Raw genomic sequence first — 24,067 nt, forward strand, 5'->3', positions numbered from 1 at the left:
CTTTCCTCTTTTGCTCTCCTGGGACCAAGAGGAAAAATATCCCTTAAAGTTCATTTTGGTTTTCAAGAATAGAAACTAACTCAGGCTCTGAAATCTCTGAACAGCATTGCCCAGAGAGGAAATGGGTGGCCCAGGGATGGGGGATGGGATGGTGTCCACAAAGCTCCTGTCCTAAAAATTCCCTTCTGTTCGAGCTAAACCTGCCAGGTCTCTGCTTGCTGGGGAATCTCCTTTTCAGCATTTGCAATGGGAGAATAACCTAAATCTAGAATTCTGGGTCCAGGAAGGCACACAGAAGCCATGTGCTAGAATTGGTGCAGGATGGGGTCACAGAATGCCATGAGCATGTGGGAGGAATTTTGACTGGCTGTTGAGACAGATAACACATGCCCTTAGCATGCATGTAGAAAATCTTGCAATTTTAACTGCTGTATCTGGTTGCTACTAATTTGGAGGAGTCTTTCAGAAGACCAGGGGTTTGCCATCATGGTCCGTACATTATGATTTCAGGACCTTGTCAGTGCTGAATGTCACACACACACACACACACATATGCAGCCTAGTTGAGTTGGCAGCTCTTTCTACTTCAAGGAATGTATGAAGGGGACTAAAATAAACCAAGATAGCAAGTACTTACAACTTTCCTAGCAAATCATCTGGTAAGAGAGTAAGATGAAGGAGGGGTGTCTTTATTATCTGGGTAAGGCCAAAGGAACTGTGGGACAAATAGTAACTGAGCAACTGCCTGGAAGGGACAGAGATGGATTCCCAGACAGGCTTATTGGTGGTCCTGTGATTTCTCACAGTGGATCAGGGGCAGAGAGGAATTCTCCAATTCAATATGTCCCAGGGCTCAGGAAGCCCATGTGGTGAGGAGGAAAGGGTGTGAATTCCGAAGCATGGCGGACCCACGATGGAATGCCCGTAGCTCTGTGACCCTGGAAATACCCTAACCCTGTTGATTCTCCGTTTCCTCATTTGAAAAACCCGGATACTATAACAAATTTGCCAGGTAAAGATTAAGTGAAATTTGACCATGTCTATTTAGGGCCAAGCTGATAGGAGGTGTCCAGTAGCTGGTGGCAGTTATTATTATCCCTTACTCACGCCACTCCTGTGGGCAAATATATTAGTCAGGGCTCTCTAAGGAAACAGAACCAACAGGATATATATGTATAATGGAAATATTATGAGATTTTTTTTTTAATGGGAATTGGCTCACCTGACTATGGGGGTGCACAAGTCCAAATTCCATAGGGCAGGCCGTAAACTGTGCAACTCTGATAAAGGGTTTCTATAAATTCCCAGGAGAAGCTGGCTGGCTGGAGCAGAGATGGAAATTCTCCCTTCTGTGATTGGCTGGGACTTCTCTCATTGCTGACGGCAGTCTCCTCAGTTGACTGCAGATGTTATGAACCACAGATGCAGTCAATTTACTGATGATTTAAATCCAGGAGATATCCTCACAGGAACAGTCAGGTCAGTGCTTCCTTGACCAAACAACTGGACACCATAACCCAGCCAACTACGCATGGACTTAACCATCACAGCCATATAGTCTTGACTAAACCTCACTCGAACTTTCTCTTTAAAGATTGCTTTATACTCCACCGTTCTCCCATAGCTATTGGTAGCTACTCTCCTAAACTTTGCTCACCACTTCCCCAAACAGGGCTAGAGTGAACATTTGAACACTTCCTTCTGGGGAGGGGGCTATTGTATAGGTCTAGGTGAGACAGAGACCCTCCTCCCACCTTAAAAGCCAGAATGGCCCATCCTTCTATCTCTGGAGTCCAGCCTGTGCACAGGCCCGAGACCTGGGCTGGACCAATCTGATGCTCCTGCCAGGACTGGGACTCTGGAGTAACAGAGAGATGTAAGGACAGGTGAAAAACAATCCGTAGCTTGGCAGTGGCAGTCTGAGCCTGTCTTCTACTCTCGCTGCCCAGCCTTTTGTTCTTGTCTATTTTCAGAGCCAGGTTCTTCTACCTTCTCACCAATTCTGTGGTGCCCTCAGACCTCTTTTCAATATATTCCTTTTTCAAACAAGCCAATCAGAGCTGATTGCTACTGCTTGAAACTAAGAAGCCTGCCTAATGCAGAGCCAAGAACTGTCGATACAGGGATGCCAGTGTTAGGCTGGAGGGAAATCTGGCCAGATTTGGGAGATCAGAGCTATGCTTTCCCTGGAAGGAGCAACCATCAGGCAGGAGGGCAAGAGAGATCTCACATAGTTGCCCTGGGGCTCAGGGGAGGCAGCCTCTGCCCCTTGATGGGGCTGGAAACCCTCTAACAAATCTTAACAACCTCAAAGCTAGTGACTCAGGAAACAGGATAAAGCAATACAGAAGAAACACAAGGCCAAAAGGTTCCTAGTTTAAAGTAATAAACATTTGCTATAAAAATGAAAACAAGATATCCTTTGAAAAACATAAAATCAAAGGCAAGAAAATTTGGTGATCAGCTGCTTTTCCTACTCCTGCTCTGAGGAGGGTTGGCCTGCATTCCATTTGGTCTTTTCACATCAGCATGGGCCAAAAGACTAAGCTGATGTCAAGCCAAAGTGGGCTTGCCTGGAGACGAGGAACTTAGGCTCCCAGCCCATAGTTGCCCCCCATACGCTGCTGGCACATGCTGGAGTTTCTTCTTTTTACCCCCTCCCCACTAGCATATATCCCATCAAAATGCAGTTACACAACCCCTGAGCCAAGTAACACCTCCTCAATGAAGCCTTCCTTGATATTTCTAGACAGAGTTAATTATTTCTTGTTCCAGCTAATGCTACATTGTAGAATACATGATCATTTATACGGCTGTGTGTGCCATTAGTCAGATTGTGAGTTCTTTGGGGGATAAAAAAAAAAAAAGGACCTTGCCCGGCATTGCCAGGGTCAGAACTAATACTGGTGTTTGTTGACTACATGCATGTGGGAGACCTGCCTCCGGTGAATGACTGTATCCCTCCTGCATTCTGTGTGTTCACAGCTGGTAGCAACACCCAAAGGATGGCCTTGGCCTCCAAGACCCAGTGATTAGCTTGTGTGTGGGTGTGTGTTATGGGGAGGTGGGAGGGAGAGTTCATACAAGCAACCTTTTAGGAACCATGTGGCCCTATGAAAAAGATTGCATGAAAGGAATCACTTAATCAGCAAGCAATTTATTGAGTTCTCATGGTACCTACCAGCCCATAGCTGAAGGGGAGAGGCAGAGGATGTGTGTTCTGCAGAGAGGAAATCTGCAGCACCAATCCTTCAGCTGAGAGCCATTGTTGGCATCCCCTCTCTACCCTGCATGAGCAGCCCTTGGAGGACCCAGCAGCTCTGCGCATGGCAGACACTGTCACACTTCACCAGGAGAGGTCTGCTGGGAGAGGAGGCACAGGCTTTCAAAGTAACATTAGATCCTTCCTAGACTGGTCATATCCTTTAAATCTCCACAATTCCTGTCTCACTTTCTCCTTTTGGTGATTTAACAAGAAGGACATGACTTACCATATCCAGAGGGGGTGCTGCTTGCAGAGCAGATTGCTTCAACCACTCACTGGGGCACAGAGCCGGGAGGTCTGGGGAGCTGCTGCCATGGGAGGAAGCAAGGGTTTCCAGGAGAGTTCATCTAGGTTTCTAAATCCTCTCCACATATTGTATGATTCCATTTATATTAAATATCCAGAATAATCAAATCCATAGTGATAGAAAGTAGATCAAGTGGTTGCCAGGGGATGGAGGGAGGAGGGAATAGGGAGTAACCGTTAATGAATATTGGATTAATTTATGGGGTAATGGATGTGTCCTGGAGTTAGACAATGTGATGGTTGCACAAATTTGTGAATATACTAAAAGCCACTGAATTGTACACTTTAAAATGGTAAATTTTATGATAAGTGAATTCTCTCTCTAGACACACACACACACACACACACACACACACCAGTTGTTGCTGACATTGGCCCATTCATGCTCAGGTTCTTCATCTGCAAAGCAAGAGATGGCCTCCAAGGGCTCCAACCACTCTGACATCTTAACTGTGTGCCCGGAAAGGCAGAAAGTTCACGCAGTCTCGCACTGCCACCCAGCCGTGCAGAGCCCTGTCTGCCCCCAGACTTAAAAGCATCTGGCAAGCGGTCTCAGGTTTATTTGTTCAGATATTCATATGCATGCAGGTCACATGGTTTTAAAAAAAATGGCTATTGAGGATAAAGTCTACTATTGAAAATAAGAAACTTTAGCAGCCGTACAAAAGGAGTTTGAAAAGCATGCAACCTAGTGCTTCCTGTTGAGCAGTTTTGCTCTAACTTGATGAAGTCAAGATGAGAATACATTGGACAGAGACAGTCAAGGAATGTCACAGCCCTGACACCACTTGCATATCTACAGCAGTTCTCAGATCCATGAGGAAAAGGTACTTTGGCAGAAGGAGGTCTAGCGTCTGCCTGGTTGGCAGAGCCTCCTGGTGCTCTGTCAGGGCCTCTCGCTGGGTAGGGCAGGTTGGGCAGCCTCTGAGCCCCATACTCCAAAGGCAGATGCAGGAAAGTAAAGCATGGTTCACATAATCGCAGTCTGCACCTCTCCCCTCAAATTGTGACTCTGCTTTTTGCCTGCAAGATACAATTCCTCTTTCACCAGTTTTTAACACAGGTTGCACTGTGCTAGGGCAGCTCAGTAGCAGGAAAGAAGTGTATCAGTATATTGTTATTCAAGAGAAAGCTATTACATGGGAGGAGGGAAATGGATTAGATCATGTAATAAACCTATGACATGTATACTTTAAAAGTCTCATAATGTCTGCCTTGGGAGCTGTGTTGGGTGGAGTTTAGCATAGAACCATATGAGGAAGGGACTGTTGTGCTATCCAATAGACATATAGTGAGAGCCATGTATATAGTTTTAAATTTTCTAATAGCCACATTAAGAAGTAAAAGGGAACAGATGAAATTAATTCATATATCTCCAAATAGGTCCAACCTAACACATATATGTATTATATACATATAATGCACATATACACACATAATATGAAAATTGAGCTATTTTACCTTCCCTTTTTTTGTACTAGTTCTTCAAAACCTCATGTGCGTTTTATACTCACAGCACATCTCAATTTGGCTTAGTCACATTAGAAAAAATATTTTTATTGACAAATCTTCAGACACATACATTCCATACATGGCGTACAATCAGTAGCTCACATAGAAAAAAGAAAAGGCTCATACATCCCATACCCTTTACCCTCCTCTCATTGACCGCTAGTATTTTCATCTACCCAATTTATTTTACCCTTTGTCCCTACTATTATTTATTTATTCTTTATCCATATATTTTTTTTACTCACCTGTCCATACTCTGGACAAAGGAGCATCACGCACAAGGTTTCCACAGTCACATTGTAAAAGTTACATGTTTTTGGAGTCGTCTTCGAGAATCAAGGGTCCTAGCCATATTTTAGGTACTCGGCAGCCACATGTGTCTAGTGACTACTGTTTGGTCAGCCCAGCTTCAGAGCATCAGGATATGGTAATAATAACAGCAACTAACCCTTATCAATAATGTCATGTGCTAGGCATTCTCATGTATTAGTGTGTCCTCACAAAACCCTTTGAAATCAGTCACTATTACCCATATTTTACAGAGGAGGAATCCCAGAGAGGTGAACTCGTTTGTACAAAATTACAGCCAGGATGTTGGAGAGCCAGGATTCAAATCCATGGTTCCAGAGCTCATGCTTATAACTTCTCCACTACCCCTCCCGGGGCCTGCATCTCCTTTCTCCTGACGAGTGACAATAAACAAGGGCTGCTCTGTTGGGAACTCTTTTCTTCATCTGCATGGCGGTTTGTTGGAGAAGGATCTGATGAAATAGGGCCATAAGCCTTCAGTTCCAAGAAGTGTTCAATGTGGTGCAGGAACTCAGTGAGTCTCCAAGATTTCCTTAATCTCCACAACCCAGATTCAGCCTCTTAGAAACATTTCACAAACTGGCAATGATTAAGGGCATAAAAACAACAAAACCTTTTGATCTAATCACTTTCTTCTCTAATCATGCAATGATTTGAAAGTTCACAGTACAAATAAGTTCTCCTGGCAAATGGAGTCATGGAAGCTGGGCACACTAACCTTTTGATTTTGATAAACTTTTATACCTGTTTTTTCCTTTTCTAAAGGTACAATTGAATTCGGTTTTCCTACATTTAGACAAAATTTCAGATTGCTTATGGGTAGGTTGTTTGGTCCTGCTAGTCGATACTATCTAATGAGGTTTTTTTTTTCACATTAAATATGGTATGCAGTCCAAATATTGGATATTTTCCTGCTTTAGGAATTCTCCCACTTTCCTTACCCCAAAAATGACTGGATAATGATGAGATGGAGAAGTTTAAGGAAGCCATTACTTAGAGAACATGTAAAAAATTCTTTGTAGATCACAAAGGGATTTCAATTTGCTATAGTCTTTTCTTAACCATTTTCTCTAAGCGAAGGGTTGGATAAGGATTTTACATGGTTCTTACAGAAGTACCTTTTTTTTGACTTGAGAACTGAACACGTACATTAATCTCTACTCCCCACATCGAACATTAGAACAAAATAAATATTAACTATACCCAGACAGACCAAAAAATAGGTGGGGAGACCACAGCAGATGTGTGTGAACAAAATTGCAGAGCTGGAAGGTAGCTGGAAGAGTGAGCAGAGCTAGGGGGAAGAAAATGAAACCTAAACCTCCTGGGGCAGAGTACCAATGAGTTGCTCGCTGAGTTTTGCCATAGAACCCTTGGAAAGCTCAGGAAAGCTCCATGTACCATGGAAAGTAGGGGAGCCAGGTTCAACTATAAGTGGGTATTGGCTGAGTAGATGGAATCTTTGAACCTCAATAGTCCCTCCCCCATCCCAATCAGCTAGGAGACTACCCTTCCCCCAACCCATTAGGAAACTGGGGGTGAATTCCGTGGAAGAGTTGAGTCAAGGAGGTGAACTCCAGGTGTGGTGGGAGCTGGAAGAGGAAGGGTAGTGTTGGAATGAAGAGGGATCAGGCCATGATGGACACTGTGAGTGCTGAGCTCCTCGCCCATTGCATGGCTGGGTTCTAAAACCACCAACAGCTCAGTGTATAGTTCCCCATCCACCCCCACCCAAGAAGATAAGAAAATCCTTCTCTGGAGAAACCTAAAGAAGCTGGTGGAGGCCTCCAGCCAAACAGCTCATTCATTAATATATCCCACCCTCTCCCTCCATGCACTGGTTCCACACAACAGCTTTCCAGGGCCTCACTCTTATATATGGACAACAGACCCTTGGAGAAAAGCCTCCAATGTGAAACGCAGAGACCAAAACAAACAGAAAACAAAACAACTGAAAAAGAGCCTCAAAGGAAACAATTATAAGAAGAAAGAAACTTCAAAAATATATACATAATTAAGAAAGCACCTCATTTTGATTGAAATATGAAGCCAGGAAATAAGATAAGTTTGATCCTTACATTTCACTGTAAGAACATAGGTTTTTTCTTATTAGGAGGTTGCCACCATACAACCTTAGAGAGATAGGCCAGAGAACAAAGAAAAGAGCCACGAAAATAAATGCTGAACATCTGGGAAGATGGCCGGCTGGAGATTAGCCCTGATCCACGAAAAGTTAGAGAAGGGGCAGGAGGGCAACTGAGGCGGTGATGCAGGAGTGCGGCTGACCTAGGAGAGCCTTCCGCACGGCATGGGGCAGCCCTGGTTGCAGAGGCCGAGGCCGAGGAACTGAGAGGCAGAAAGCTGGAGCCTGGCACAGAGGCGCAGAGCCACGGAGCCTGCGGGAGTGCACGGACAGGTACACGGGACTAGGAAGTAATCCAGGCCATGGTTCCCTGGGCGCACTACCCTCACCAGCGCAGCCCCCTGAATGGTGACTCACCCAACACCCCACACCCCACACACCTGAATCCCATCACCCACTTCCATTCCCCGAGCTCCAGGCGCCCCCACCCCACCAGCCCCCAGTGCATGTACCTGCCCCCCACCCCCACCCCAAGTGCAGCCCAACCCACCCCTCCTGCCCCCATCCCGAGCACAGTCTCCCTCTCCCTGTTCCCTGCAGACTGTTGCCAGTGCATAAAGGTTGTGGGCACGACCCTCCACACCTAGACTACCCCAGCCCCCACCCATAGTGTCGCACAGCCTCACCCCGCCTTCCCTGAGCTCAGCGCATCCCTTTATGGCACTCCCAGGCCCACACATGCGCACGGGTCGCAATCATGTCATTAGGATGTGGAAACTGAACTGTACAGCAGTCCTAGAACTGCACATGTGCACAGCAGGATCACATCTCCCCCCAGTCCACATGACACTGACCTGCTGCTGCAGCTCCTCACATGCACACAACGGGCCCCCATGCCTTAGATCAGTGCACACCAGGGTTATGCCTCCCAGACTGGTGCACTCACACAGCTACATCCTCCCTAGCCACTGGGTGCCCACGTTCACAAGCATCAGCATGACATCCCCAACCTGCGCCCATATGTGCCCTGAAACAAATCACCATATTGACTGCTCCACCCCATGCCCTGCTCCCTGCTGTACAACCATTCTGCAAACACAAGACCTTAGACTACTGAAAGAAATCAACTCCCAAAGTAAATCAAGATATTTACATGCCAAAAGACAGCAGATCACTAAACATATCACAATGCAGACAAATATAGCCCTGCCTAGTGACCAAATTAAAACACTAGAGGAGACACAGACGTTGGAACAACTAATCAGGGATGTTCATACAACTCTACTTAAAAAAATAAGTGGTACAGCAAATGACATAAAGGAGATCAAGAAGATAGTAGAAGAGCACAAAGAGGAATTTGAGAGAATAAATAGAAAAATAGCAGAAATCTCTGAGATTAAAGATAACCAAATAAAAAACATAGTAGAGGCACACAACACCAAATTTGAAGAGGCAGAAGAAAGAATAAGTGATATAAAGGACAAGATAATTGACTTTGAAGACTCAAAATAGCAAATGGAAAAAATTGAATGGGAACTCAGGGAAATGATAGACAAAACAAAGCACGCAAATTTAAGAATCACTGGGGTCCCAGTAGGAGAAGAAAGGAGTAAAGGGCTGGGAAGGACAGTTGAGGATATAATGGGGGAAAACTTCCCAACCTTCATAAAGGATATAAATATACAAGTCAAAGAAGCCCAAAGAAATCCAAAGAGAATAAATCCAAATAGGCCTTCCCTGAGGCACATACTACTAAGTCTGTCAATTATTGAAGAGAAGCAGAAAATCCTGAAAGCAGCAAGTGAAAAACAATCTACTACATACAAGGGAAACAGAATAAGACTGAGTTCAGACTACTCAACTAGCACTCTGGAGGCGAGAAGGCAGTGGTATGATACATTCAAGAACTTGAAAGAGAAAGATTTCCAGCCAAGAATTCTGTACCCAGCCAAATTGTCCTTCAAAATTGAGGGAGAGATAGAATTTTCATAGATAAAGAAGTCCTGAAATAATTTGTCAACAAGAGATCGGCCCTACAAGAAATACTAAAAGGAGTTCTGCCAGCTGAAAAAAAAAAGACAGGAGAGGGAGGTCTGGAGGAGGGCACAGAATTGAGAAGTACTTCTTAGGGTAATTTAAATAATACAAAGAGAAAGAGGGAAAAGAATACATAGATCTGACAAATAAAAAAGATAAGATGGTGGAATCAAGAAATGCCCTTTCAGCAATAACTTTGAATGTTAATAGACTAAATTTATCAATTAAAAGATACACATTCACAGAGCAGACTAAGAAACATAATCCAGCTATATGCTGCTTACAAGAGACTCATCTTAGACACAAGGATACAAATAGATTGAAAATGAAATGATGGAAAAAGATCTTCCACACAAGTTGTAACCAAAAGAAAGCAAGAGTAGCTATACTAATATCAGACAAAATAGACTTTAAATGTAAAGACATCATAAGAGACAAAGAAGGATACTATATACTAATTAAAGGGTCAATTCACCAAGAAGAAATAACAGTCATAAATGTCTATTCTCCCAATCAAGGAACTCCAAAGTACATGAGACAGACATTGGCAGAACTGAAGGGAGAAATAGATGTTTCAACAATAACAGTAGGAGACCTCAATATACCACTCTACTCTATAGATAGAACAACCAGACAGAGGATTTAAAAGGAAATAGAGAAGGTAAATAACTTGATAAATGAATTAGACTTAACAGACATATATAGGTCATTGTACCCCAAAGCACAAGGTTATACATTCTTCTCTAGTGCTCGTGGAACATTCTCCAGGATAGATCATATGCTTGGGCACAAAACAGGTCTTTATAAATTTAAAAATATTGAAATTATTCAAAGCACTTTCTCTGATCACAATGAGATGAAGCTGGATCTCAAAAACCACCAAAGAATGACAACATTCACAAATATATGGAGATTAAATAACACAGTCTTAAACAGCTGGTGGGTCAAAAAATAAATTGCTAGAGAAGTCAGTAGCTATCTGGAGGTGAATGAAAATGAGAATACAACTTATCAGAACTTATGGGATGTGGCAAAAGCTGTGCTGAGATGGAAACTTATTGCATTAAATTCCTACCTCAAAAAACAAGAAAGAGCAAAAATCGAGGACTTAACAGCAAACCTGGAGGAACTTGAGAAAGAACAGTAAACTAACTCCAAAGCAAATAGGAGAAGAGAAATAACAATCATTAAAGCAAAGATAAATGAATGGGAGAACAAAAGAACAATAGAAAAAATCAGTAAAACCAAAAGTTGGTTCTTTGAGAAAATCAATAAAATTGATAGGCCACTAGCAAGACTGACAAAGGAGAAAAGAGAGAGGATGCTGTTCTAGTTTGCTAGCTGCCGGAATGCAATATGCCAGAAACCAAATGGCTTTTAAAAGGGGAATTTAATAAGTTGCTAGTTTACAATTCTAAGGCCGAGAACATGTCCCAATTAAAACAAGTCTATAGAAATGTCCAATCTAAGGCATCCAGGGAAAGATACCTCGATTCAAGAAGGCTGTTGAAGTTCAGGGTTTCTCTTTCAAGTGGAAGGGCACATGGTGAACACAGTCAGAGTTTCTCTCTCATCTGGAAAGGTACATGGTGAACATGGTCAGGGTTTCTCCCTCATCTGGAAAGGCATGTGGCAAACACAGCATCATCTGCTAACTTTCCCTCCTGGCTTCCCTTCATAAAGTTTCCCCAGAGGTGTTTTCCTTCTTCATTTTCAAAGGTTGCTGCCAGATGGACTCTGCTTCTCATGGCTATGTTGTTCTGCTCTCTCCAAATCTCTCGCTTTCTCCAAAATATTTCCTCTTTTATAGGATTCCAGTAAACTAGTGACATGCCTCCACTTAATCCCGCTAAACAACCACTCTTGGTTAAATTATATCTCCAGGGAGATGATCTAATTAAAGTTTCAAACATACAATACTGAATAGGGATTAGAAGAACAGCTGCTTTACAAAATGGAATTAGGATTAAAACATGGCTTTTCTAGGGGACATACACCCTTTCAAACCAGCACAGATGCAAATAACCAAAATCAGAAATGAGAAGGGGTGCATTACCACAAACCCTGAAGAAATAAAATCAAAACAGCTATACACCAATAAACGAGACAACTTAGATGAAATGGACAAAAATTTCTGGAGACACACAAACAAGCTCCACTGACTCAGGAAGAAATAGAAGATCTTAAGAAACCAGTCACAAGTAAAGAGATTCAATCAGTCATCAAAAATCTTCCTACAAAGAAAAGCCCAGGGCCAGATGGTGTCACAGGGGAGATTTATAAAACATTGCATAAAGAACTAGCACCAATCCTGTTCAAATTTTTCCAAAAAATTGAGGAAAAAGGAACCCTGCCTAACTCATTTTATGAAGCTAAAATCATTTTAATACCAAAACTGGGTAAAGATGCTATAAGAAAGGAAAACTACAGGCCAATCTCTTTAACGAACATAATTACAAAAATTCTCAGTAAAATATTAGCAAATCAAATCCAACAGCACATTAAAAGAATTGTGCACCATGTCCAAGTGGGGTTTATACCAGGAATGCAAGGATGGTTCAACACAAGAAAATCAATCGAAAGGATTCAGTGGCGCTGTGGAGAGGGTGAGGTTGCCTTGGCTGGGTGTTATCCCTGTGGCCAGTGGGACGCAAGCACACCCTTGAAACCCCTGTTGCCAGCACCATGGCAATCCCAGGTTGCAACAAGGACAGTGTCAGAGCAGGATGTAAAAAATGTGGCTACTCTGACTTTTGAATGCTGCAATTTTCTCTGAGTAGACCCCAAAAGGGAAATAGTTTTGGATGTTAGCAGAACAAGCAGTGAAGATAGTGATGAAGAGAATGAGGAACTGAGTAAATTGCAGGCATTATAAAAAAGAAAAAATACTTTCTATTTTAATGGTCAAAATAATCTATTTTCGAAGTTAGCTACAACATTTGTGAAACACTTTCAAGCCATCTGCTTAATGTGAGAGGAAGGGCAAGACTTTGGAATAAATGAACAGGAGGAAAAGAAAAAAGCAAAAAATCAAGGAGAAAATCAAATTGAAAAAAAAAAAAAAAGGAAAAGTTCTTATCCATCCAGTTCCACTGATGAGGACACTTCAAAACAAAAGAAACAAATATATCAGAAGAAAGAAAAGAAAAGAAAGTAAAAAAAAGGGGAAACATCACAAAAAGGAAAAAAAGAAGAGAAAAAAGGAAAAGCATTCTTCTGGCCCTAATAGTTCTGAAATCTCCAAAAAGTAACTGACACTTTAACCTAAGCCAGTACATTTAAAAATGTGCTTTTAAAAATTGTTTGAGGGCGGGCCGCGGTGGCTCAGCGGGCAAAGTGCTTGCCTGCTATGCCGGAGGACCTCGGTTCGATTCCCGGCCCCAGCCCATGTAACGAAAACGGAGAAACAAAATACAATAAAACAAGAAAATGTTTAAAAAAGATGTTTCCCTTTCTTCCTCTCTTCCTTCCTTCTATCCTTCCTTCCTTCTCTCTGTCTTTCCTTTAAAAAAAAAAAAAAAAAAAAAAAAATTGTTTGACCTTGGAATTTGCTATATAATTATGTTTTGCAATAAATCACAGCCCTTTCCATATAGACATTTTTTCATATGTGGGACCATTATCCCTCTAGAAATACATTTTTAACATGCTATGACCAGGAAGTATTGAATCACTTGATAGTTATACCCTAATTATGGATCTTTGTACATACCAAAATGTCATTTTTGGTATTTGTGTGTGTGTATGTTTGACTAAGTTATTACTTCATAAGTTGATTATAAAATGACTTTATTACAGTCAGCACAGGTAATCTGCCTAGTAGTTCATGAATCTTGCTGACTCAAGTGTCAATCAAGGGATGAAGCTAAGTAGGGGATAAGGCTTTGCTCTTGACACTTAAAAGTCTAATAGCTTTATATACTATTATATAATATATAAAGAGAGTGAAATTCTTCACTGTTGTTTTTCAATCTAGGCTTCTTTTTTAATATTTTAGGAGATGGCACTGCTTTATTCGTCTTCAGGAGGACTTTTTAATGAATGGTGTCTGCAGAAAGATGGTGAACAAACATATTTATGACAGAGTTTCACTGTTTTATGAAATGTAGAGTTCCTAGCACCTGCCTCTTTTGTAACAATTGAAATATTTCTTCCGTGTTTGGAAAGGTAAGTGTACTTCAACATATTAGTTAGTCTCATAGAGATGATGCTGTGTTGATAAGAATGTTTATGACAGACTGTTGGATTGTTTTGCAAATGTGCCGTATTGGCATGTTTTAAATACCTCAAAACACGGAAATATTTGTTCAGGAGGACAGTGAAATCTTCATTAGAACTGATTTTTATTTTTATTGTATTCAGTATATAATTATGAAACTTGTTTCTATGAGCAATATGGAAAATTTTTATTAATATGAACATATCTGTTTGTCAGAAATAATTTATATGTAGTTTTGAATCAGGTTTCACACGGAATCTATGATTTCATAAATAACCAGATTGGAATGTTTCCAGTATTCTGCTTCGGTCACAAACCTCAGGAACAATGATAAAAATTTAGAATTAAGAGTTTTATTCTGTGCTTTTTAAAATTTAAGAGCCAGAGAGTTGCATCATGAAAGCCTTTATATAACAGTGGAAATTGTATATGGTTAAACATTTTCCAGCACATATTAGCTGGTTTAAATGTTTCTTTGATTTTAAATTTCAAAGTGATCAAGCATTACTTATTTTCCTTAGTACTTAGGTATGTATCCCTTATACCCAGTATGTTAAATACTTATTGTTTTGTAGCAGTATTGAAAATCAACTCAATATCATGATATAGCACCAAAGATTGAAAGAACCTCAGAGTAGTGCAATGAAAACTTTTCGAATTGGTAACCCACTGACAGGTCTACAGATGAGTTCATATGATGAGATCAGGTAAGTGCATATAACCTCATAGGATGGAAAAGTTTGCTGATTCTTCTTTCACCAGCTCCCTAATTGGCATGTCCTCAGTAAGACTCAGGGAGCCTCAAAACACCTTCTAATATATGCTTACCTGAAGCTCATGCTCAAATTCTCTTGCTGCCTCCACATCCCTATATTCTAGCATTAGTCATAGAAGCTCTAACACTTCTCGCTTTTCCGTAACCCAGTTTTGTTATCTGGCCTTTCAAAAAGAAATGATTTTGTTTAACCAATTTAGTCAGTTATTTTGAGAGAAATACAGTGCTCCTAGATTTTTAAGGGTTTATTTTGCCTTTGCTATTATTTTGTGAAAATACAATGCAGTAATCAAAATGAAAAGTAAATATAAAAAAAGTTTTTGTGAAAGAGTGGAAAATGGTACACACACTGGCTGATGTGGTGAAATCAGTTTCAAACTCAGAAAATCCAAAAAAAAAAAAAAAAATTGTACATACAAACGGATGGCTTCATCCAATTGAGAGTGTTACATAGTTAAAAATGATAGTAATTATAGTGAAACAAAGTTCATCCAAATATTTATAACTTTTACTTCTGTTAATTCTAGAGATGACAAGTTGACTTATTAGATTTGTGTTCTGAAGGTGACACAATGATTTAGAAAATTATATAAAATTCAGTCTTCATCAACTAATACAGTGTGCAAATTTAAAAACTTTAATGCTCAGTAATTTCCCCCTTGAGAATCTTGGAATTATTCTTAAGTAACTTTTCCTTGTTATTATTAGCACAGTTTATGAAATATTTCATTTGAAGAAAAATCCTTAATTTTACTAAAATAATTTTCTTCTTAAATGATCTTGTTAGTATTATTGGGATTGGATGCAAACCTCACTGATAATTTTTAGGAGAATATAAATGAAATCTTGTTACAGGCAGTATGTAGCGGAACGAAAACTGAATTTAATTCAAAGATCAAAAAGACCTGGCTTTTCTAACTATTTATATGACCTTCAACAAAGTTATTTAACTTCTCTGGGCCTTAGTATCGTTCATCTATAAAATGTACCAAATTATCTCTGAAATCCTTACAATCTTTAATATATATGTTTATCAATATTTTTGTAAAATTCAAATAATATTTATTTTAGAAATTATTGTATGTAATCAGCTAGTATTCTTTGTTGGTGAAGGTTGAATTTATGATTACAGCTGTTAAGAACATTCACAGTTACTCAATTCTTTAAGCAGATAATTTTTGGTTCACATCATTAACCATCCTGTGTCATTTTCACCAGAAGCAGACAGAATTTGCATTTAGATTTGCCTCAGTATGTAGATTATCTGAACACTTTGAGGCCATTGCCTTTGGACTGATTAACCTACTCTCCACACAGTTCCCCCTTTCTATTCTCCATATCATCTGTTGGCTAAAATCTCTCAGAGGTATCTTCAGTTCTTCACACTTAGTACCTCTCTATTTATATCTGGTTTTCCTGAGGCCAAAACACCAATAAACAAGGAGTAAAACAACTATCGGTTTGTATTTACTACTCACTTTACCTAAAAGTATATAACCCTAAGTCACCTTCTATTGCAAACTAGGCTGAAGAGTCTTCAATATATTACAATGCCACTGAGTCCTTTCTTCAGCAAACATTTATTGAATGCTTAGCATGTCAAGCCCAGTGCTAAGTACTGGGGTCACAGAGATAAATATGGTCCATTTATCTCCCTGAAGGAGTTCGCAGTTTAATTGGCAGGAGAAACACTAGAACAGATCATTATATAATAGCTCAACAACTGACCAGTTTATAGGAACCCAGAGGGGTAAACTAACTTAGTCTGGAGAAATTAGAAGTGGCTACCTAGAGAGGTAATGCCTAGATTGCATTTGGATTGAGGGTCAGAGTGGAGGTTATGGCAGTTCCTGGCAGAGTGGGTGCAGTGAATGAAGACCACAGATATAAAAAACAGTGCTGGATTACAAAAAAAAGAAAACTACAGACCAATCTCTCTAATGAATACAGATGCAAAAATCCTCAATAAAATTCTAGCAAATCGTATCCAACAGCACATTAAAAGAATTATACATCATGACCAAGTAGGATTCATCCCAGGTATGCAAGGATGGTTCAACATAAGAAAATCAATTAATGTAATACACCATATCAACAAATCAAAGCAGAAAAATCACATGATCATCTCAATTGATGCAGAGAAGGCATTCGACAAGATTCAACATCCTTTCCTGTTGAAAACACTTCAAAAAATAGGAATACAAGGGAACTTCCTTAAAATGATAGAGGGAATATATGAAAAACCCACAGCTAATATCATCCTCAATGGGGAAAAATTGAAAACTTTCCCCCTAAGATCAGGAACAAGACAAGGATGTCCACTATCACCACTATTATTCAACATTGTGTTGGAGGTTCTAGCCAGAGCAATTAGACAAGAAAAAGAAATACAAGGCATCAAAATTGGAAAGGAAGAAGTAAAACTATCACTGTTTGCAGACGATATGATACTATACGTCGAAAACCCGGAAAAATCCACAACAAAACTACTAGAGCTAATAAATGAGTACAGCAAAGTAGCAGGTTACAAGATCAACATTCAAAAGTCTGTAGCATTTCTATACACTAGTAATGAACAAGCTGAGGGGGAAATCAAGAAACGAATCCCATTTACAATTGCAACTAAAAGAATAAAATACCTAGGAATAAATTTAACTAAAGAGACAAAAAACCTATATAAAGAAAACTATAAAAAACTGCTAAAAGAAATCACAGAAGACCTAAATAGATGGCATACCGTGTTCATGGATTGGAAGACTAAATATAGTTAAGATGTCAATCCTACCTAAATTGATTTACAGATTCAATGCAATACCAATCAAAATCCCAACAACTTATTTTTCAGAAATAGAAAAACCAATAAGCAAATTTATCTGGAAGGGCAGGGTGCCCCGAATTGCTAAAAACATCTTGAGGAAAAAAAACGAAGCTGGAGGTCTCACGCTGCCTGACTTTAAGGCATATTATGAAGCCACAGTGGTCAAAACAGCATGGTATTGGCATAAAGATAGATATATCGACCAATGGAATCGAATAGAGTGCTCAGATATAGACCCTCTCATCTATGGACATTTGATCTTTGATAAGGCAGTCAAGCCAACTCACCTGGGACAGAGCAGTCTCTTCAATAAATGGTGCCTAGAGAACTGGATATCCATATGCAAAAGAATGAAAGAAGACCCATCTCTCACACCCTATACAAAAGTTAACTCAAAATGGATCAAAGATCTAAACATTAGGTCTAAGACCATAAAACAGTTAGAGGAAAATGTTGGGAGATATCTTATGGATCTTACAACTGGAGGCGGTTTTATGGACCTTAAACCTAAAGCAAGAGCACTGAAGAAGGAAATAAATAAATGGGAACTCCTCAAAATTAAACACTTTTGTGCATCAAAGAACTTCATCAAGAAAGTAGAAAGACAGCCTTCACAATGGGAGACAATATTTGGAAATGATATATCAGATAAAGGTCTAGTATCCAGAATTTATAAAGAGATTGTTCATCTCAACAACAAAAAGACAGCCAACCCAATTCCAAAATGGGAAAAAGACTTGAACAGACACCTCTCAGAAGAGGAAATACGGATGGCCAAGAGGCACATGAAGAGATGCTCAATGTCCCTGGCCATTAGAGAAATGCAAATCAAAACCACAATGAGATATCATCTCACACCCACCAGAATGGCCATTATCAACAAAACAGAAAATGACAAGTGCTGGAGAGGATGCGGAGAAAGAGGCACACTTATCCACTGTTGGTGGGAATGTCAAAGGGTGCAACCACTGTGGAAGGCAGTTTGGCGGTTCCTCAAAAAGCTGAATATAGAATTGCCATACGACCCAGCAATACCATTGCTAGGTATCTACTCAAAGGACTTAAGGGCAAAGACACAAACGGACATTTGCATACCAATGTTTATAGCAGCATTATTTACAATTGCAAAGAGATGGAAACAGCCAAAATCTCCATCAACAGAAGAGTGGCTAAACAAACTGTGGTATATACATACGATGGAATATTATGCAGCTTTAAGACAAGATAAACTTATGAACCATGTAATAACATGGATGGACCTAGAGAATATTATGCTGAGTGAATCCAGCCAAAAACTAAAGGACAAATACTGTATGGTCCCACTGATGTGAACGGACATTCGAGAATAAACTTGAAATATGTCATTGGTAACAGAGTTCAGCAGGAGTTAGAAACAGGGTAAGACAATGGGTAATTGAAGCTGAAGGGATACAGACTGTGCAACAGGACTAGATACAAAAACTCAAAAATGGACAGCACAATAATACCTAATTGTAAAGTAATCATGTTAAAACACTGAATGAAGCTGCATCTGAGCTATAGGTTTTTGTTTTGTTTTGTTTTGATTTTACTATTATTACTTTCATTTTTTTCTCTATATTAACATTCTATATCTTTTTCGGTTATGTTGCTAGTTCTTCTAAACCAATGCAAATGTACTAAGAAATGATGATCATGCATCTATGTGATGATGTTAAGAATTAATGATTGCATGTGTAGAATGGTATGATCTCTAAATGTTGGGTTAATTTCTTTTTTTCCGTTAATTAAAAAAAAAAAAAAAAAGAGAAGGGATAATTGGAGATGAAGGGATACAGACTGTACAACGGGACTGGATATAAAAACTCAGAAATGGACAGCACAATACTACCCAATTGTAATGCAATTATGTTAAAACACTGAATGAAGCTGCATGTGAGGTATAGGTTTTTTGTTTTTGTTTTTTTTGTTTTTTTTCTTTCTATTATTGTTTTAATTCTTATTCTGTTGTCTTTTTATTTCTTTTTCTAAATCGATGCAAATGTACTAAGAAATGATGAATATGCAACTATGTGATGTTATTAAGAATTACTGATTGTACATGTAGATTGGAATGATTTCTAATTGTTTTGTTAATTCTTTTTTTAATTAATAAAAAAAATAAAATAAAAAAAAAAAAAAAAAACAAAAAAAAACAGTGCTGGGTGCCAGGAAGTACCAACAACCTGGTGTTGCTGGTACGTCACATGAAACAAGAAGTGGTGAGAGTTGAGACCACCTTTCTAGTTTCTTGGGAACAAAAGGAGGTCTTGTGGAAGCTTGGATTTTAATCTATAAGCAATGAGATGCTGTTAAAGAGTTTTAAGGAAATATAAGGAAAAATAACTTATTGGAGCATTGTTCCTTCCATTTCATAACCCAATTTCTAAACTCCACAATTGGTAATAGGTGATATTGCTCTCATTAGAAGGCTGCATCAAAAATAATTTGGCTCCTTTATGTTCTATTATTTGAACTCTTTTTCTAAACCCATTATTTTTTTCTAAGACATGATTATGGTTACTAAAAATGACACAATAACTTAAGCCTTCTAAAAATTTTTCATCAGACCCATCTCCAGAATTACATGTATATGTGCATATTTTGAATTTTGTTTTGTTTTTCATTTTAATTTAGGTTACTTTAAACTGAATTAAAATAAAGTTATATCACTGTATTAGTATTCATTAAGTCCAAATAAATACTTAAAATATATTTTTAAATGTACAGACTGTGCCATAATTGATAAGACTTCTTGCTTTTAATATTTTGTCTCAATTGCTTCAAAGTTAGAGAAAAACATAGCAGTTGTCTGTTGGATGACCCCTGTGGCTCTCCCTCAGGTAACCTAGCAAAAAGCTGGCTCATCCGGGAGTGCGTCAAGGACCCCAGCTGACAATGGTCCTGTATTCAAACTTTGTGGGCTGCTGGCATCCAAGAAGAGGTTTCTTATGCCAGCATGACAGTAACTCCAATTGTGAAGCCCAAGATCTTCTGACCTCAATTGTTTCTTCCCTGCGCCTCTAAAATATAGGCAGGATGGCAGAATCTAAGTTCCCCACCTCCAGTGTAACCAAGATCAGGTAGGAAAAAGAAATAAAAGGCATCCAAATTTGAAAGGAAGAAGTAAAAGTCTTGTTATTTGCAGATGATATGATACTATACTTGGAAGATCCTGAGAAATCTACAGCAACGTTACTTGAGCTAATAAACAAATTCAGCAAGGTGGCAGGATATAAAATTAATGTGCAAAAATCAGTAACATTTCTATACACAAGCAATGAGCTAGCCGAGGAGTCAGTTAAGGAAAAAATTCTTCTCAAAATAGCAACTAAAAGAATCAAATACTTAGGAATGAACTTAACTAGGGATGTAAAGGACTTGTACACAGAAAACTACATAACATTGCTAAAAGAAATGAAAGGAGATCTAAACAGGTGCCAAGACATTCCCTGTTCATGGATAGAAAAGCTAAATATAGTTAAGAAGTCAATTCTCTCCCAATTGATCTACAGATTAAACACAGTACCAATCAAAATTCCAACAACCTACTTTGAAGATTTGGAAAAGCTAACCACCAAATTCATCTGGAAGGGAAGAGACCACGAATAGCTAAAAACATCCTGAAAAGGAAGAGTGAAGTGGGAGGATTAACGCTCTCTGACTTTAAAACCTATTATAAAGCCACAGTGGTCAAAACAGCATGGTACTGGCACAAAGACAGAAGCATTGACCAATGGGATCGAATTGAGAGTGCAGAAATAGACCAACAAATCTTTGGTCAACTGATTTTTGACAAGACCCTCAAATCCTCTGAACTGGGACAAAATAGTCTTTTCAATAATTGGGCTTGGAAGAGCTGGATATCAATAGCCAAGAGAATGAAAGATTTATACCTTATACCCGACACAAAAATTAACTCAAAGTGAATCAAACCCCTAAATATAAGAACTAGCATCATAAAGCTTCTAGAAGAAAATATAGGGAAACATCTTCAAGACCTAGTAATAGAAGGTAGCTTCCTAAACTTTATACCCAAAGCACAAGCAACAAAAGAAAAAATAGATAAATAGGAACTCCTCAAAATCAAATGCTTCTGCACTTCAAAAGACTTTGTCAAAAAGGTGAAAAGGCAGCCAACTCAATGGGAGAAAATATTTGAAATCCATATTGGACAAAGGTTTGATTTCCTGTATACACAAAGAAATCATACAACTCAACAACAAAAGAACAAACACAATTATAAAATGGGCTAAAGATATGATAGGCATTTTTCTGAAGAGCAAATACAGGTGGCTCAAAAGCACATGAAGAGATGCTCATTTTCACTGTCTATAAAGGAAACGCAGATCAAGACTACAATGAAATACCACCTCACACCTATAAGAATGGCTGATATGAACAAATAGGAAACTATAAATGTTGGAGAGGATGTGGAGAAACTGGGACACTTATGCACTGCTGGTGGGAATGTATAATGGTGCAGCCACTATGGAAGACTGTTTGGCAGTTCTTTAGGAAACTAAATATCAAGTTGCCCTATGACCCAGCAATAGCACTACTTGGTATATACTCAGAAGAGCTGAAAGCAATGACACAAACAGACATTTGCACACTGATGTTCACAGTAGCATTATTCACAATCGCCAAAAGATGGAAACAAACCAAATGCCTATCAACAGACAAGTGGATCAACAAAATGTGGTATATACATATGAGGGAATATTATGCAGCAGTAAGACCAAATGACGTCCTCAAGCACATGACAAGATGGGTGGGGCTTGAGTTCATAATGCTGAGCGAAATTAGCCAGACACAAAAGGATAGATACTGGTTGAGTCCACTTTTATGACCAGCATAAAGGTATAATCAGAGAAATATAATACAGAATATAGGGAACTTAGAGATACAGAGAAGCTAGAGATGGGTGAACCGTTAGCTAATGAGGTTGACCTCCAATATAAGGGAATAGAAAGGAGCAAAGGTGATTCTCTAGTGGGTCTAGAAGCAATATTATCATATTGAAGATGAACAAGATTGAAAGGGGTTGTATAGACCTACATGTCCCACTGACTCACACTAGAAATAGGAATGAGTTTGCATAAGAATTACTTCAAAGATATAATTCTTGTATAAAGTGTTTAAGTTCAGGGTACTGGGGGGAAACTGCTATTGCGTGCTATGAGCTACATTCAAACGGAAACTATCAGCACTACCACAGCAACAGCAGAGGTAAATAATGGGGTGAGGGACAAGAGTTAAGAGGTTTCGATTTCCTATTTGGTGAGTGTGTGTTTATTGGTTTTCTGTTTCTTGGGAACAATGAAATTATCTAAAATTGAGAATGTTGATGGACTGTGGACTTTGGGCCCCCTACATGATGCCCGATAAATGCAGGTAGCTAAAGAACACACTGACAGAGTAGATTGATAAATGCTGGTATATGCTTATGAATGAAGGTTTTGTGCTGCTACAAAAAGGAACAGTGTCCTGAGGCATGTAATGATGTGAATGAACATGTGGGACATTTGGTGAGACAAAATAAGCCAGAAACAAAAAAGCAACAATGGTATGCTCATCTTTAGAATCATCACCCTCCCCCTAGGTGGGACATGACATCCAGGGGTGAAAGACTCCCTGGCAATGTGGGAAAGGACTCCCAAGGATGAATCTAGACCTGGCACCATAGGATCAGGAATTACATCTTGACCAAAAAAAAAAAAAGAAGTGTAATTAATAAAGTATCAGTGGCAGAGAGAGTTCAAATAGAGTCAAGAGGCTACTCTGGAGGTTGCTCTAACGCAAGCTTCATGTAGACCTTGCTACCTATCATAACCTGCCAACCCCCAACTAGGACCATTCCAGCCAATCCTAAAGAACACCTAGGGCAATATATAAGATTCCACAAGAGTTCCAGGCACTAGAGTAACTTTCCAGAAACCTACAACCCCCAGATGGGTCCCTGGTTCAGATAAGTCCTGAAACCTAGCCCAGCCTCTCCAGAACATCAGATAGTTCCATCTCCCTACCCCATATTAGTGACAGACCCTTCCAGTATCAAAAATTTGGAATTGCCATAGTCCAAACAAACCCAAAGAGAAGTATGGAAAGATCAAAGGTGATGATGGGATGATAGGATTTAATAAATGAATATGAATGCTGAATCATTAAATTGAGATCTCTTTTACTCTCCAGTATTTTAGAGCAGCTAGAAGTAAAAATCTAAAATTGTGACATTGTAACCCACGTCAAAGTCTGAAATATGTTCTACAACTAATTGTGATGCTATGCTTTGAAATTTATAGCTTTTTTGTATATATGTTACTGTTCACAAAAAAGAAGGAAAAAAAAGTCGGTTGTGATGACCAAAATGTATTTAAGCCCTCTAGCCTCATATATTCTGGAGCAACTAGAAAGAAAAATCTGAGAGGATCGTATGGTAGCTCATGACAAACTCTGGAATCTGTCCTGTAACTACTTGTTGAAGAGTGCTTTGAAAACTGTTGCTTTTTTATTTCTTTGCTTTGTATATATGTTATATGATAAAAAAAAGTTAAAAAAATAAAAACTGAAAAAAAAAAAAAGGCAAGTGTTTCTCATTTCTCTGCAAACCCATCTCCACTGCCATCTCCCAAGTCAGTGCCATCTTGCACCTTGAGCATGGACAATCTCCCTGCTTCATGCTAGTCCCTACCAAACAATTCACAGAGCACCTACAGTGATCT

The 24,067-nt window shown here is 39.2% G+C and overlaps 1 protein-coding gene across 6 annotated transcripts in view; it reads left to right on the forward strand.

The window, feature by feature from the left end:
- The window catches only part of SOWAHA (sosondowah ankyrin repeat domain family member A), a 46,680-nt gene extending 22,837 nt beyond the window's left edge, over positions 1–23,843 (forward strand). For 4 of the 6 annotated variants that reach the window (XR_013166680.1, XR_013166682.1, XR_013166683.1 and 1 more), the window contains 4 exons: positions 1,309–1,479; positions 13,510–13,679; positions 14,307–14,438; positions 20,186–23,843. The gene's annotated coding sequence lies outside the window, so the exon portion shown is untranslated. Of the gene's footprint in view, positions 1–30; positions 660–1,308; positions 1,631–13,509; positions 13,680–14,306; positions 14,439–20,185 lie in introns of those variants that run through there. The other 2 variants (XR_013166681.1, XM_077138410.1) reach the window with 2 other exon arrangements.
- The last annotated feature ends 224 nt before the right edge of the window (positions 23,844–24,067 follow it).

Source organism: Tamandua tetradactyla, chromosome 20 (genome assembly GCF_023851605.1).
Source record: "Tamandua tetradactyla isolate mTamTet1 chromosome 20, mTamTet1.pri, whole genome shotgun sequence".
NCBI lineage: Eukaryota > Metazoa > Chordata > Mammalia > Pilosa > Myrmecophagidae > Tamandua > Tamandua tetradactyla.